We start from the raw sequence: 18,010 nt of genomic DNA on the forward strand, positions 1-18,010 counted from the left end.
CACAGTCCCAGGGGCGCCTGGGTGGCTCGGTCGGTTGTGCGTCTGACTCCGGCTCGGGTCACGATCTCGCGGTTGGTGAGTTCGAGCCCCGCGTCGGGCTCTGTGCTGACACCTCGGAGCCCGGAGCCTGCTTCGGATTCCGTGTCTCCCTCTCTCTCTCTCTGCCCCTAACCCACTCGCATTCTGTCTCTGTCTCTCTCAAAAATAAATCAACATTTAAAAAACATTTTTTTAAAAGCACGGTTCAGAAGTTAGCAACCAATTTACACGAAAGCTTCTGGGACTCTCCTTTTTCTACTGTATACAAGAAGGATGTGACTTTCCGATCGGATCCAGTTCGTCTTTCTTTTGTGGACTCCTTCAAAGCCTTCCAGGAGACCCCCCTCCCCCGCCCCCGCACCCTCGGTGCCACTGGGACCCAGAATCAATAACCCTCCACGGGGCGGGAAGTCTCCAGTGGCTGCCATCTGGGGTATTGTAAAGGGGAACTATTTAAGTCTCTTAAAATTAATACCTCCTGTGTACATTCTGGGGCCAGAAGGGACCCAGAGACTTCTAGCACCTCCTAAGGTCCAGAGGGAAGAAGACACCTGCTCAGTCACCCCAGGTCAGTGTGGATCGGGGACCAGAGCCTGAGAGATGTTATTGCCACCTAAATGCCTCTCCCCTAGGTGACAGCACCGTTGGGCCAGGTGGTCCTTCCTTGCCACGTCCCTCCCGATGGTGTGCTAGCAAATGTTCAACACAGACTCTGGGGGTGGAGGTGCCATTGATTGGCAGCATTTATGAACAGTGCAAATAGGTGTAAATAGTCTCTCCCCCCATGGGCAATTTCAAGCTACAAGTATGAAGGTCGGTGCAGGGCTGGGAGAGAGGCTCAGCATTACTCAGTATCTGACAGGTACCAAGACACGTAAATAACCTCAGAAACATGCGTCACAACACAAGAATGAGCAAGTGAGGAGTTCTGGGTATTTACCACCTTTGTTTTTAATAGACTTTAATTGAGTTTATGTAATTTCATTTTTAATCTTTTTCTCAAGTTTTATTCATTTTTTTTTTTAAATTTTTTTTTTTCAATGTTTTTTATTTATTTTTGGGACAGAGAGAGACAGAGCATGAAAGGGGGAGGGGCAGAGAGAGAGGGAGACACAGAATCGGAAACAGGCTCCAGGCTCTGAGCCATCAGCCCAGAGCCCGACGCGGGGCTCGAACTCACGGACCGCGAGATCGTGACCTGGCTGAAGTCGGAGGCTTAACCGACTGCGCCACCCAGGCGCCCCAAGTTTTATTCATTTTTGACAGAGAGAGACAGAGCGTGAGCAGGGGAGGGGCAGAGAGAGAGAGAGGGAGACGCAGAATCCGAAGCGGGCTCCAGGCTCCGAGCCATCGGCACAGAGCCCGACGCGGGGCTCGAACTCACGGACCGCGAGATCGTGCCCGGAGCCAAAGTCGGGGACGCTTAACGACTGAGCCACCCAGGCGCCCCTGTAATTTAATTTTTAATAATGACTGTGTTTAACAACCTGCTCTCAAAACTCCTGAAAATTTGACCATCAGCAGTTATGAGGCGCTTCGGGTTGGTTCCAGCATACCACCGCTCCCTCAGCTGGAAGTCACCGGCCACATCATGTCACTGTCACTGAGAACGAGCCAGGCCCCTGGCTCCCAGCCCCCAGGAGGCCCGGCTGCAACAGACACTGGCCCGGGAGGACCCATCGGTGGCAGGTACGTCCTTTTCTCATCGATCAGCCTGAGCAGCTGCTGAGCTCCAGGGCTAGCACATAGTTTGCTCCTCTGCAGCTCGGATCCGGTCCCTGAACGCCATGTCCAGCTCCTGCAGGAAGAGAGATTTGGGCAGTAACCTCTCATCTCTAAAGCCTCGGTCGCCTCTTCCATCTGATTGTCTGATTGTCTCCAGGGCGGCCCTCTGTCAAGCAGTGAGTGGCTCCAGCCCCCTGACCCAAGGGCACATGAGGCCTCTAGGTGGGACCTACAGCTAGGCTCCTCTTTACTGGGTGGCCAAAAAGAGAGCCTTGAGGTTCTCCCCACCCCCCCCCCACCCCCCGCAGGATGGGGAAGGGTCTTGAGGATAAAATGGGACAGGACCCAAGACGGGCTCCGAAGATGCCCGCCTCCTGGTGGTAACACATCGTACTGAGTAGGGGCAGAATAGGACATCGTGAAATGACAGGGGAGGACAGTGGGAGCCTGGGTCATCAAACATATGGAATTTCCGCCTTGCTCTCCCTCGGCTCACTCTCTCAGGGAGGGGCCGGCCCCATGTCGTGAGGACACTCAAGCTGTGGAGACAGCCACATGAGGAACCGAGGCCTCCTGCCGGGAGCTGGCGTTACCTTCCCTTACCAGCAGCCTGAGTGAGCTCCCTTGAAAATGCCCCCATTCAGTGTCCTACATCACACGAAGCTTTTGGGAGAGGGGACATAAGTCAAAGCATGATCCCTTCCTTCAAGATGATGTCACTGTAGGGCCTATGTCAGTTAGGAGTCACTTTTGCTGTGTGCATGGTACTACTCTTGGTCACATGGTAACAATAACTTAGACAAGATAGACTTTTGTGTCTCTTGAGTACATAAGGACGGAGCTGGACAAACCAGATCTGCTATGGCGCTCCACCGGCTCCGTGACTCAGGCTCCTTCTATCTTGTTACTTTGCCGTTATCATCATGAGCCTTCTGCCTCCTGGTCCAAGATGGCTGCGTGAGCTCCAACCATTACATCTCCTTCTAGCCCAGAAGGAAGAAGGAAGGAATGAAAGGGGGCACCCCCTGTTGCCTCAAAGACAGTTAGCAGATATTGCACATACCCTTCTGCTCATATCCCGTCAGCCCGAACTTGGTCGTGGGACCAGTTTTTATTCCTGCATGGCAGTCCATGAGGGGAGAAGCGTCACGTCTCTGGTCGAGCTCTGAATTCTCAGCTCTCAACACTTGCTGAGTGAATGAAGGAGCCAAACGCAGACTCTGACACGTCACTATGGTCCAGGACACATCCGCGCGGGTGCCCCTCGCTAGGAAACCACTATTCAAACACTCGCGTGCCTGTGACCTGAGCTGGGACCGCTTCTGAGGCATCTCAGAGCCCTCTGCCCAGAGCGATGTGCAAAGATTCGGTGCCTGTTTAGTATCTGCTTGGACACAAGCGCGTTCCCTGACTCTGAAGGACCCACCCCGTCTTGTCAGCCACAGTAAAAAAAACCCAAAACAAATGCCGGACATTCTTATGAGGAAAACAAAACAAACACAGAAAAGGCAACTGTTTTTAGAGCTCTTTAACTTTCCCCGGGGAGCTAGAGTCTATGTGCACACAACACCCAAAGCCCCAGATGAGACATGCAAAACATAATCAATCATGTCAAACCACCGGTCCGAGGGGTTTTGTTTTTGCCACACTGGTTTAGAGGTCATGGAGACACAGACAACAGATGACGTCTAAAGAGTTTTAAATACAAACCACATTTTAAAACAGAGAAAAGGATCCCCTGCTAAGCGTCTGTGAAAAGTGTGCGTGTTTGGCCGGGGATAATCAAAAGCTACCGTCCTCCGGGACGCCAACAGATGAGCGGGTGATTCTCGTAGGAACACGTGTGAACAGCTCCCCCAAAGCCCCAAAGGAAGATGAAGAAAGGAAATAGATAAAATTCATGGAAAACAGAAAATACGGAAAACCACTGAACTGCACTTGTTATCACAGAAGCTATTTCCACCTTCAAACTGGCAAATGTTTTAAAAATAATACACAGTGCTGGAAAACATGCGGTGAGATGGTCAATGGCACGCACCGCCAGCAGAGTACAAATCTGTATACTTTCCTGGAAAGAAGTTTGGAGGCATGCATCAGGAACCTCAAAAATGTTGGGGCGCCTGGGTGGCTCAGCGGGCTAGGCGTCCGACTTCCGCTCGGGTCATGATCTCACGGTCCGTGAGTTCCAGCCCCGCATCGGGTTCTGTGCTGACAGCTCGGAGTCTGGAGCCTGCTTCGGATTCTGTGTCTCAGCCTCTCTGCCCCTCCCCTGCCCTCACTCTGTCTCTCTTTCTCTCTCTCTCAAAAATAAATAAATGTTTAAAAAAAATGTAAAAAAAAAAAAAAACCACCTCAAAAATGTGCACGGTCCACTTGATACAATTATTCTCCTTCTAATCATTTATCCCCCAAATATTCCTTGGTGTCCTCAATAAATCATACTGTCTGCTCTCTACATTTGCTGTGCTAGATCTAGATACTAAATATTGAATTAAAAAAACATACTCTCTGCCTCATGGAGTTTGCAATTCGACGATGAAAGAGATAGTAAACAAGTGAAGTTTACAATTTAATGATGAACCAGAGAGCAAACAAGTGAAGTGTATAATTTAACGATGCAACAGACGGTAAACAAGTAAACAAGCCAGTAAATACATTAAGTATAAATTATCACCTGCTAAGAAGGACGTCGTCTGGGATGCCTGGGTGGCCCAGGCAGTTAAGTGTTCAACTTCGGCTCAGGTCATGATCCCGCGGTTCTTGAGTTCAAGCCCCGCGTCGGGCTCCGTGCGGACAGCTCAGGGCCTGGAGCCTGCTTCCGATTCTGTGTCTCCCTCTCTCTCTGCCCCTCCCCTGCTTGCACTCTGTCTCTCTCTCTCAAAAATAAATAAACATTCAAAACAAATTTTTTTAATTAAAAAAATAAAAGGATGTGTGTTGCCTGTGGCACAACAGAATTGCTGGCAGAGTCTCACCAAATTTCCACTGAGAGGGTGAGAAAGTCTGAAGAACGAAGAGCCAGCCGTGGTAAAAGAAGAGTACTGGGTTTCAGGTAAAGAAAACAGCATATGCAAAGGTCCTGAGTTTGGAAAGATCTTCTAGAACTCGGGAACCAAAGAGAGGCCAGGATGGCTGGAGCCTGGCAAACCAGAAGGACCTGAGCTGCAGCTGGAGGCAAGTCAGACTTGGGAAGGGAAGTCTGCGTGTCCGTGGGCTTCATGCTGCAGACCATGGGGAGCATTTGAAGGTGCTTGAGCAGGGGAGTAACAGAATCCCAGCTGTACTTTGGAAAGCTCAGTCCGGGGATGTTTGAAGATCCCTGAAACCCTGTTTAAAGGGGCCAATGAGACCAGACTGGTAGTCACGAAGTTTCCCGGGATAGGTATGCCATCCACGGCCAGAGGTCTCTCAGGGGCAGAGGAAAGAGGCATTTCGAGGTAACATCCCATGTTTTGACCACTGATGACTGTGGGCGGCCAAGAAATGGGAGGGCCTGGAACCTTCAGCACATGTGCAGCCTGGGAGGTGGGGCGGGGGGGGGGGGAAGGGCGGGTGGGTGAACAGTTATCAGGACGTGGCAGGAGGAAAAGGTCTAAGGCCAAAGATGGACAGCCACAACTTGGACCTCTTGAATCACAGCTCACGTCTCCCTTTTAGGGCCCCTTCCCTGCAACCCTCCAAACACGTGGGGCCCTCACGCTGCCTCAACTGCCTCGCACAGGGCGACACTGAGCACTTCCAAGTCCAGTCCAATGGAAGGCTCAACAATACAAGGGGACCCAGTTGGGCGTCCTTTGCCATCCCTTTCTTACTGTTCACGGGTTCAATGAATAACCCACTCAAGGTCACATATTTTCCTAAGGAAATTTTTGCTGGTGAAATTCTCGCACCAAGAGCACTCCTCCATCGTCTCCTCCCCCTTCGGGACAGGCGACTTCATGAGCTTACCTCAAGGTTTTCTTTCCCCTGAGACACTACGGGTTGTCTCCAGCCTTTCTGGGGAACGCCAGCTTGACTTAGCATTTTTCACAAAGGGTTGCCTCGCATTTATTAGTTCTTTTTCAGCATGAACTGTCTCACCAGCCATTTAAGTGTTTTTGTTTTTTTTTTAAGAAGGATGCTTCTGGGGACTTTCCTAGAGGAAGCACAGTGGGGGGAGAAGGATTCCTTGAGGCAGAGGCGGCCCCCCCCCCCCCCCGGGGCCTTCCCTCTGGCGTCTGGAGACGAGGCTGCTGGGCCTAATTACCTATCGCCGTGTCTCCTCACATAAAACGGGGTGTTTACTGCAGTGCTCATTTCTCTGGAAATCTTGTGCGGGCCCGAGGAGACCATTGCAATAGATGCAAACCCACAGCCCAGTGTGGAAATGAAGGAGTCGTGTCCAGTGGCTGGGCTCTCGCTAAGCACGCTTCGGAAAACAAACACAGCTCCTGGGAACTTCCAGGCCGAGGCAACGCAACATGGGCGTTCCTGTGAGGTGATGAACTCAGAAAAACACGAGGGCCTCGATGTGGGCTGCTCTCAGTCAGGAAAACTTTTCCTCATAGAGGAAAATTGTCCCGAACACACCGACTCAATGACTCAATTTTGAAACTGTTTTCTTAAGTCCTATTGAAACGGGAGGTATGAGGACTGCACAATAAATCAGTTTATGAAAATACAATTTCCTGTCAGCTGTTCTAAATAAGGTTCTTTTAAGACCGTTGTAGAGTCGGGAGGAGAAATGATTCCCGCTTCCATTGGGAGGCTGTCTTTTTTGTTTTGGGTTTTTTTTTTTTTTGTCGTTGTTGTTGGTTGTTTTTTTTGTTTTTGTTTTTGTTTTTTCCTACTGATTTTAAATCTTGTGGATGGATGTACAGGGAGAAAATGAGATGTATACCACATATTGAGAAATAGGTTTTTAATACTGCGAGACCCTTCCTATCACAAACTCAGGCGACTGCAGGAAGATTTCATTAAACTCCACATTTCACACCGTCTCCTGTGTGCTTTGGAACTGCTAAGGACGCCCATTTAAAGAAAGGAAATCTTCCCACGCCAGCTGCCGAGCCGGCTGCAAAGCCTTTAATAAAATCCCTTTCCACAGAAAGAACTATGGGCTTCCCCCGACAGAGGCCTAACCAGCAGAGTCTACTCCACAGCCACAGAAAACGAAATTGAAGTGTGCCATTTTCTGGGGAGTCCCCGGAAGCGATGGAGACAGCTAGATTTCCTTTTTCTTTTGTTTTTAACCAATGAAACATGGCAAACGTAGAGAAAAGTATAGAGAAATAATATGACAAACTATCCCCCTCCAAGATCAAACTTTGCCATAATTGTTTCAGATCTCTCTCTCTCTCTCTCTCTCTCTCTCTCTCTGAAATCACTTAAAATAAGTTAAAGCCACACATTTCATTTCTCCTCTTCCCCAGAAGTAACCCTTGCCCTGACCTGGCATGAATCATTCATATGCTAACTTTAACCTGTTTGCTACAAGTGTATGAATCTGTAAATTGTACACAGGCCATTGTTTCCTATGTTTTTTAAAGTTCACCTAACTTAAGGGGGCTCCTGGAGGGCTCGGGCATCTAACTCTTGATTTTGATTTTGGCTTAGGTCATGATCTCACCGTTTGTGAGTCCGGGCCCCATGTCAGGCTCCATGGAGCCTGCTTGGGATCCTCTCTCTCCTTCTCTCTCTGTCCCTCCCCGAGTTGTTCCCTCTCTCTTTCTCTCTCTAAGTAAATAAATAAATAACTTAAAAAAAAAATAAAGTTCACCAAAGTAGAAATTATTCTGTATGTGTCCCCTGGAAACTTAGCTTTCCCCTCAACATTTTGTTTCGGATGAAGAGACATAGATGGTCTTGACTGAAGAGACTCATCATCGTAAAGGTATCACCTCTGCCTAAGTCAATTTACAGATTTAATGCACTTCCAATTTCAAAAAAATACCACCAGGGGGTTTTTTGTTGTTGTTATTGCTTTTTTTTTTTTTTTTTTTCTGGAGCTAGGCAAGTTGATTAAAAAGTTGACACTAAAGAACAAAAACGCAAAGCTCGCCAGAAGAACCCGGAAAAAGAAGAGCCATATGGGGGGGGGGGGGGGGGCGGGGCTGCCTGCCATTAACACATATACTGTAAAGCCTGTAATTAGGAGTTTGGTGTTGGCACATGAATAAATAGACCAATGGAACCAAAAGAAAATCCAGAAATAGTTCCAACTGCATCTGGAGAGTTATCATACGAGAAAGGCGGCTTCGCAAGTCTGTGCGGAGAGATGATTTTTTTTTTTTTAAGCCGTGTGAAAATAATTGCATAGCCATGTGGAAAAAAGTCAGACCTGGAGCTCACACCACACATGGGGGTAAAATCCAAACCAGACCAGACATCCCAATATAAAAGCTGAAATTCTGTAGGTACCGTAGGAAAACACGGGTGGGGTCTGTGTCACCCGGGAATGGCTGGAAACGGGACACACTTCCTTAGCCAGAAGCAATAAGGGGAAAGGCTGTCCTATTGGAGCACGTTAAAATAAAACTCTTTCTCACAGCAAAATCACCGTACACAAGGACAGACACACGGCCCAGAGTGGGGGTCCGGAGGGCTCCTGTCTCCGGGTGTGAGCCTGGATCCTCCTGGGTCAATAGGCAGTTGGATTCACTTTCTAGACTGGAGGCCACCAAAGTGGCCTAGTTGAGCACAGGCGGCCTGGGGTTCAGGGACCTATGTTTGCATCTGACTCCACCACTTACCAGCCATGGGACCTTGGGGAAATTGTTTAAACCCTCTGGACCATAGTTTCCTCATCGACAGTCAAGGGTTAATACCAGTACCTAGACCTGGGGGTGTGGGGAGGAATAAATGAGTTTCTGTGTATGAAATGCTTAGTTCAGTGCCTAGAACATTCTAGAACCTCCAGTAACGTGAGCTCTCATTTGCCAAAGGCCCACAGCTTCTCACCAAACCAAAGCCTAGGCTGCGGGTTGGCTGCAGGCTTCTTCTCCCGAGCCCTCCTCGAGCTGAGAAACCCCCCTCGTTCCCCAGTTTTCAGCGGCAAGCCGGCCCTGCCCGCCGTCTCACAAAGACCTGTGCTCCCCGCTGCTCGCAGGGAACAAATTCTTGCCTGCCAGTGCTATCAAAGCTGACCCTTTCTGACATCTTAACAAGAAATGACTAATACTGTTGATGGGCATTTTCTCTTTTTTAATTACTCCGTCTTGCCATACATTTCTCTATTTTGCTAGTTTTGTGTGTGTTTTAATGAATCCGCTTTGGGTTTTGATCCTTTGAATCTTCCCTTTATTTTCCATCAGATTCATTTCTGCCCATCATTTCATCATTTTCTTCTATTTTCTTTGGAGTTTCCCCAAAAGAGACTTTTCCGCTCTCTCAGGTTAAACGCCTAGATCCTTTACCTTCAGTCCTTCTTCCTTTCTAGTTGTTGCATGTAAGGCCATCTGTTTCTCTCAAGTCATTGCTTGAGTTGACTCCCTCATGTTTTTGTGGGTTGTGGCCGCCATTACTACCACTCACTGGTGGTTGGTGCCCTCCTACACACAAGAGGATTGTCTCTTCGCCCCCCCTCGAGCTTGGCCTGGCCGTGCGGAAATGTGAGTGGAACTGATGAGTTCTGCTCTTGGGCAGAAGCATTTTAGTGTTGACTAAACGATTCAATACTTCCCAGGGTTCTCCTCCTCGAGCTACGGGATTGGTGACGTTCCAGAAGGTTGAAGCTCCATCATCCTTGGTCTCTGAGTGAAGAAAGTGTGAAGCAGTGTCTTCTTGGCCAACAACAGACACGTAACAGGAGGCTACACGTCTTTGGTGTGTAAGCCACGAAGATTTGGAGGCTGTTTGTTATCTTAGCATAGCCTACCCTGTCCTGGATGATACATACAGTATTTGGTTACTGTTCATTTTTAAGTATTTTATAATTTCCGTTATGCTGTCTTCTTTGATGTAGGAATCATATACCGAAGTTTGCGGAGCTGAAGGCCAGCTGTCATCATCATGAAGAGGACAATAACTGTGCTGATGATGGTGGAGAGGAAAGGGAAGGAAGTGAAGGAGGAAGAGGAGGGGCCTGAGCATGCAGTGGACACGTGCAGAAGAAGAATATTCTGGACGCGGGTTGGAGCCAGATTAGGCAAGGAGGTGGGGCGCCTTGAACGCTACCCCGAAGACAGAGGTTGCGTTTAATCCTAAAGGAACCCGGGGACCTCTGGCAGTTTTAGAAAGTGGGAGTCACAGACATACAGTAGAAAATTAATCTGGCGGCACCTACAGACCGTACGCGACGTGAGCGGGAAGTGACGTGGACACACAAACAGGCCCGTCGAGAACAGCAGGGCAGGACTCGGGGCCCCCGTGGGTTGTGAGAAGGGAGGGGGTGGAGGTGGGCAGCTTCCATCCAAACCAACAGCACACGGGCGCCTGCTGTGTGACCGTGTGTTCCAATTACCAAATCACAGTTACCTTCAGGCTTTCGGCGCCCTGCACAACAGCTTGCCCGGCAACCTATTCCTGAAATTGTGCATGGAGCACATTATTATTCATATTTTATAGATGAGATGGCTGAGGTAATAAGAAGTTAGCTTCAATTTCCTGTACCCAGCAGCTCAATATAACACGGTACTTAGGAGGCCGGGATCTGGGTCTGAAGATCCACCCCGTAATTGCTTGCTGTGTGGCCTTGAGCAACGTACTCAACCTCTCCAAGCCTCCATCTGTAAAGATCACGTTGAAATAACATGTGCAAAACGTTCGGCAGGTGCCAGGCACACGGAAAACTCCCAAGAACCATTAGCTGGCCTCATTACTATTATTGTCACGGTCAACGCTGTTCATGCTAAAAGGGACACTACAGAGCCAAGGTCAGAACTGGGGGCTCAGAGTCCGTGTCCTGCCCTCCGCGTGGGGGGAGCTGATCACTCCCCACCTCACAGGTACTGACGATGCCGTTTGGGGATCGCCAAACGGTACGCCCGGAGGCGAACTTGGGAAGCTAAATCAAGTTTAACCTCGAAATCCCGATTTCCCTGCAGCCCGCAGCCTGTGACCGTTTCCACCCCAACACGGAGTCGGTCGAAGATCCTTCGAACAGCGCTCTGTTTGCTCTGCCCTGTTCGGATGCCCCTTAAAGAGAGGGAAGCGTCAGCCGGGATTTTGCTAGATGCTAACCTTCCTTCACCAGGGCTCGCTTGTGCTTAAGCTGATACAGATTCCAGGCTTTAAATAGAAATGATAAATTATTGACTATCATGGTGATTGATTCTCCGACTGTCTGCTGACCACCAAATTGCTTGGTGGTCATTCTCCCGAACGAAAATTCCATAAGTCATTAGCGTGAGCCCACACCAACATCCGTCACGTTAACGATACGGCTGCAATCACTCCTTGACACTAATTACCTTTTCTGACGAATTTTGAATGCGAAATTTTGCTAATGACTGAGACCCACGGTAAAAGGCCCCGTTTTCTGCACGCATTCTATAATCTATGGCACCTTCATGCCCACATCGCAATTATTAACATTGCGCTCCATCCCGCCTCCTCGCCGTGTTGGCAGCCTTTAAACGGAGAACTCTTTATCCCAGGCTCCTGGACATAAACATAATTTTATCCAGAGTCCCCTGAAAGTGAGTTTCCGGAGAATCAGAGTCTGCGTGGATAGATTTCTAACTTGTAGAGACAATCATGAAAAATGTTGAATCCACAGTCCTCCCGCAGCTGGGGAGGAGGAGGAGGAGACCGGGCCTCGCCACACGAAAGCGCTGCGCGTGGCTAGGTCACCCGCACCACTGCCTGCCACCCTCACGACGGCCGTGTGTGACGGCTGCTACGAGCCCATTTTACAGATAAGAAATTGGAGCCCAGAGGCCTTAAGTGACCTGCCCAGAGGCTCACAGCCAGCCGCCATGTTGCGAGCTACCCTTGGAGAGGTCCTCGTGACGAGGACCCGAGGGTGGCCTCTGGCTAACATCCCGTGGGGAACCGAATCTTGCCAACAGTCACATGAGTGGCCTTGGAGAGCGCTTTCCCCAGTAGAGCCCTCAGATGAGAGAACAGCCCTCCGACCCCCAGCTGACATCTTGGTCGCAGCCTCGTCAGGGGCCATGAGCCAGAGGACCCAAGCGAGCCGTGCCCGGATTCCTGACACCGTGTGGTGATCAGGGCGTGTGGCTTCATGCCCCTGGGTTTGGGCAGGAAGAGAATAAAGGATCAAACTGATGATGGAACAAGGCCATAGCCGTTGTTTGCTTCCCTCCGGACGATTTGTTTTTTTAATCCCAGACGGGGTATTTTATTAATTCTTTGTTTAGAATTCACACAAAAAACACGTAAAATTAAAATCAGAAGCTCCTTTTCACCCTCCCTCATCCCTTATCATATACTTCCTCCCAAGAGGAACCACACAGTTTTGTGCATCCTTTCTGGACTTTCCTGTATATTGATATCCACATACACGAATTTATTAAATAATGAACAGGGTACCCCCTACATACTCTTCTGTGATCTGCTTTCTTCATTGAATGGTATATCCTGGATCTCCCCATGCTGGTACATAAAAGAAACTTTTTCCCATTTATTCCACCGACTTCAGAACATGCAGAGGGGTGGACGTTTGTTCCCGACACAACTTCAGCAAGTATCCTTATACACAAACCGTGGTGCATTTGCATAAGAATTTCTGTAAAAGAGGGGCGCCTGGGTGGCTCAGTCAGTTGAGCATCCGACTTCGCTCAGGTCATGATCTCGCGGTTCGTGGGTTCGAGCCCCGCGTCGGGCTCTGTGCTGCCAGCTCGGACGGAGCCCGGAGCCTGCTTCGGATTCTGTGTCTCCCTCGCTCTCTGCCCCTCCCCCACCCGTGCTCTGTCTCTGTCTCTCTCTCAAAAGTAAATAGATATTTTAAAATTTTTAAATAAAAAAAAAATTTCTGTAAAAGACCTTTCTAGAAATGGAATCGCTTGGGTCATAAGGTGGACACTTTTTAAAGTCTGGCCCTTGTCCTTTCCAGTGCATCATACTGCAGCCTCCAACAAATGAACACCACAGGGTCTCACCATTTCCGCGGAGACAGATGACGTCAGCACCCCCCGAAATCTCAGGTACACCTAGGCAGGTCTCAGGTGGGGAGCCCAAGCCCAGAAGACAATAAGACTCACAGGCTCAGCCCCCTTCTCCCTTTACAGAGCTTGGAAGACTGTCTTCCTCCTCCATCCTCTTGATTTTTTAGTGGAAACAAATAGAGTCCCAAAGGTGGTGTGGGCAGAGACCTATGTCAGCACAGCCAGAATCTAGGCCCAGCTATTCTCAGACTTAACTGTAGAGTCCTGGCCAAATCCCCGGCCCTTCCCGGCCTCCGCTTATCCAATCATCAGGCTGGATGAGGTCTCCTTCTGCTTGAGTTTATAAGCTGTTTCACGAAAGCCATGAACTCACTGGCTGAGGGGCCTTAGTCACGTCTGTTATCCTCTCAGGCAGGGAGATAAAGTAAAAGCCTTTGGAGAGGGATACATTTAATGCACACGGTTTTTTTTAGGCCCCTAGTGAGCCGGGTACCAGAGCCCCAGATGATGGGCTAACACGATTCCCATCCTAGAGACACCAGAGGCCAGGGAGGGAGGCAGGACCCAGCAGCGGGAGGCTGGGACCACTGTGGTGTCCCCACGAAGGCAAGGTGTGGCAGGCGTGGGGTTGCCTGGAAATGTAGTGAGCGCTATTCTGAATCCCCTGCATTGGAACACACTCAAGCAGAAGGAAGTGTCGTTGTCTTATCCAATTCTCTGGTACATTCCATTTGAATGTGGAATTGGGATTATTTTGACATCCAGTCTAGAAGAGAAGTCCTAGAAAGGCTGCAGAAGGGAACATTGTTCATCCACTCAGCATCTATAGCCCAAGAGGGAACGAGGGCCAAGGGCAGATACGGTCTCTTGGAGAAAACTCAGATTGGTGTTCTGTTCTAGGCAAGACAGGGATGAGGGGCTTCCTAATGGAGTTATAAACGCAATGATCTTAGCAACAAAACCATGAAAACAGCATTCTACACAATGAAAAATACAGATTTGTGTTTGAGATTGGCTAAAGCTTCACAGAACATGACCCGCATTTGAAGCATACTAAATACTCAACCGGTGAACTCGGTGTCTCCAGATGAGTCCTGCTCGGGGTGTGGGCTGCAGCCCAGCGCGTCAGCACCAGAGAAGCTTGTTAGAAATAGAGTATCCAGGCCCCACCCCAGATCTGCCAAATCAGAACCTCCACGATCTCCAGATGATCTGTATTAAGGCTTTAGTCTTGGGGTCTTGGTTGATCTGCACCATTCGATCAGGACTTTGAGACCCTCAGAGAACCAGTAACCCGTGATTTCTTAGTTGGCCACTCTCGGGAAGTCGGTGATGAGCTGTGGTCATAATTTTTGGACTTGGCCGCTAGGCATTCCGGGACCTCAGGCAAGGACTGGGAGGTGGTAAGGAGACAATGCTGGTAGCTGAGCCAACCGCAAAGTTGGACACAGAGGCACGATTTACCGTATATGACGAGGCATGGCAAGCTTGGGCTAGGTTGGGGCTGGCATCAGTTCTAGGGTTCAGCTTCCAGACTCTGGGAGAACCTCCAGGGCTGCTCTGGCTGCCCTCCTTGCTATCCCTTCTTTCTTTACCCATGTAAAGGCTTGAAGAAGGGGGGATCTGTCCGGGGGGGTTGGGGGAGCAACAGACGATCCTGGGATGTTCCATTCCGGCTGCAAGAAAAAAGATACAGGGAGCATTGGGTTCTTCAATGGATGTTGAAAGAGCTCTCTAGGCAGGGCAGGGGAGCTCAAAGCCGTTAGATAAGATCCAAAAACACTATATGAATTTCCTGGAGCTTCTGGAACAAATTCCCACAAGCTTGGTAGCTTAACACAACAGAAATTTATTTTCTCACAGTTCCGGGAGCCAGAATGCCAAAATTAGTATCCCTGGTCCAAAATCGAGGAGATTTCCTCCCTTGCCTCTTCCGGCTTCCGGTGCAGCTGCATTCCTTGGCTTGTGGTGGCATTTTGCTCCAGCCCCAACCCCGCAGTCGCCTTGCCTTCTCCCGTTCTGTCTTCAGATCCCCCCCACGTCTTTCTCACGAGGACACTTGTGATAACAATTGGGATCCACCCCAGTAGATAATCTCTCCGGTACTAGACCCTTGATTTGCTCACGCCTGCAAAGAAGCTTCCCCCGCATCCCGCCCCCCCCCTCAAAAGGCAGCATTGACAGGTTCTAGGCATTGGGACTTGATATCCTTGGGGAGTCATTTTCAAGGTACCACAGACCGATTTTTTGGATCTACAGAAAAGGCTTTCCAGCAACCTGGCGTCCAAGGTCAGAATAGGCCGCTTCAGAGCAGTGAGCCCCCGGGGCAGACGCGATCAGCAGCCCACAGTCTCCCCTCGGGGGTTCTTCTCCAGGTACCAAAGGCTGCTTACTGCAAAACCCTTGACGCTGTCTGAAGGCTTCTTTCTGCTACAGGCGTGTGCTTAGCCCGTGCGCTGTATGTGCCAGAGAACTGCAGGAAAAAAGCCTCCAGAAGCAGCCCTCAAGCCAGGACTGAGGCAAGTTGGAGGGTGAGACCTCGGCTGCCACGCCCCCTCCTTGGGAAACTCCCAGCTGCGTTCACACGGATGCACAGTTCTCCGAAGAAATGAGCTCCGGCTTCCCGAAGCCAGAAACACACCTTCCACCGGCGGCTCTGTACGTCCCCGTTCATCCATCTGTGGATGTTCCCCGAGATCACTCCTAAATAAACTGCTTACGTGGGTCTGCTTCTGGAGAAGATCAATCCAAGATGGTTTGTTTAGAAGCGGTCAGAGAAGGGGGCACCTGGGTGGCTCGTTCGGTCAGGCGTCCGACCCTTGGTTTCGGCTCAGGTTGTGATCTCACGGTTGGTGGGTTTGAGCCCCGCATCGGGCTCTGCGCTGACAGTGCAGAGCCTGCCGGGGATTCTCGCTCTCTCTCTGTTTCAAAATAAATAAATAAACGTAAAAAAAAAAAAATGGTATTAAGAAGTGGTCGTGGGAAGTAAACGCTTAGGGGGAGTTCTGGAACTGGATCATTTGGCCTCCTGATGGCAAAAGAGCACCACTGAGATGGGTCGGATCTCCCCTGGTATTCTGTGCGTCACAATTGCTAAGACCCTCACGTTGGGGAGCTGAGACAGAGTACGATTATAGTTAATCGATTAACTATAGTTATACGATCAACTATAATCGTATCGGTTAAATCGATTAACTCTAATCGTATCGGTTAATAATGGTTATAATTAGCCATAGCTAATATCATTATAATATCATTATAATGCCATTATTAACAATAATTAATTATTATTAGTCGCTAATTATTATTATGGCCAATGCGGCAGCCTTAGCACGGGAGGGACCTGGGGATAATGATAATTATAAGGCTTGCCAGCTGTCATCAATTGCCATCAAACACTAAAGGAAGAAAAAGCCAGTCTCAGGCCAACACTTCCGACGCGGCCCCAGTTGAGCAACCTCCCTTCCTGGTGCCCGACTTTCCTCGTCTTCGATGTGAGGATCGTGACTGTTCCTCCCTCAGAGAGTCGCAGTGAGGATTAATACGAGTCTCATTCGTGAAAGACCTCAGCACGGCGCCTGGCATGTGGGAAGCACTCAAGTAAATGTCAGATGTTATGTAAGGACTGATGTAAAATGCCACAGAGAACTCCAGAAGTACTAGGAGGAACATGCTTTTAATTTGTAAGCCTTCCTAACCCACAAATGTTAACTAGTCACTTCCTCCAGCAAAATCCATACAGCTTTCCGGAAGTTGCAAGATTGATGATACCCTTGGTCAAGGCATCAACCGAGTCAGCCATCAAAACCCGGCTGCCCCACCTCCTCCAGCTCTGTTGATGGTCTGACACCTGAGCACGTGATTTGTCAGCAAGGCCCATAAAGCAGGGGAGGCAGGGCAGAAAGATCTGTTTAATTCTCACCTCTTAAAAAAATGTTTTTAAGTCTGTTTTATTTTTGAGAGAGAAAGTGTGTGTGTGTGTGTGTGTGTGCGCGCGCGCATGGGTGTGAGTGCAAGCAGGGGAGGGGCACAGAGAGGGAGAGAGAGAGAGAGAGAGAGAGAGAGAGAGAATCCCAAACAGGTTCCATGATGTCAGCACACAGCCTGATGTGCGGCTCAAGGTCACGAACTGTGAGATCATGACCTGAGCCGAAACCAAGAGCCGGATACTTAACGGACTGAGTCACCCAGGTGCCCCTAATTCCCACTTTTCACGGAGTTGTTATTCAACTCGACCCCCTTCATTCCTCGAATAAGTCACCGGCTGCCACAATCTGCCTCTGCTCATGGGGAGACCCACAGATCAGTGGCTGTCACCCCCTGTCCAGACCGCTGTCCCACGGTCATTGGCACCTGGGAATCAGCAGGTCGGTTTGATTAGACCTCCGGGTAGTTCCTGATAATAACCCATCACCCCACCCCTGGTTCCCAAACTAAGGGAGATCTGCCTCCATTAAAGCTCCAGAGGATGGGGCGCCTGGGTGGCTCAGTCGGTGGGGCGGCTGACTACAGCTCAGGTCATGATCTCGCAATCTGTGAGTTCGAGCCCCGCGTCGGGCTCTGCACTGACAGCTCAGAGCCTGGAGCCTTCTTCCGATTCTGTGTCTCCCTCTCTCTCTCTGCCCCTGCCCTGCTGGCTGTCTCTATCTCTGTCTTTCTCAAAAATAATAAACATTAAAAAAAAAAAAAAAAAAGCTCCAGAGGAATGACCTCCAGTTTGAAGTTCACGTTCATTAGCTGCTGAGGCGGGTTGGAGGTGAGGTACTGGCTGTGAGATGAGGCCTGTGGTTGGCTGTGAAATGAATGAATTTCCTTCCTTAACCTCCTGCATGCATCATCTACCCCACGCAGCAAACAATCAGGAGCCCAAAGGAAACGCTATATTGCAGTAACCACCCGCGGTGTTATCATGAATTCTGAGTTCTGTCTGGATAAACACATGTTTTAAAAAATACGCTTGAAAACAAAACCATGCAGAACAGGAAGGTATCTTTCTGGAGAAGACCGGAGGCCGGGAGGAACCTCCTGGGGCCTCAGTGGTGAAGTCACCAGTGGAATCAGGGTGGGGTGCAAATGCACGGGCTAACCCGGAGTTCTGACCCGTAGGTCAGAGGGCAGTACAGCCTCACCCTGGCCGAAAGCACTCTCCGGTTGTTTTGTGACTGGTGGGCATAGCCACGTTTCTCCAGGCCACACAA

Source organism: Panthera leo, chromosome D2 (genome assembly GCF_018350215.1).
Source record: "Panthera leo isolate Ple1 chromosome D2, P.leo_Ple1_pat1.1, whole genome shotgun sequence".
Classification (NCBI taxonomy): Eukaryota; Metazoa; Chordata; class Mammalia; order Carnivora; family Felidae; genus Panthera; species Panthera leo.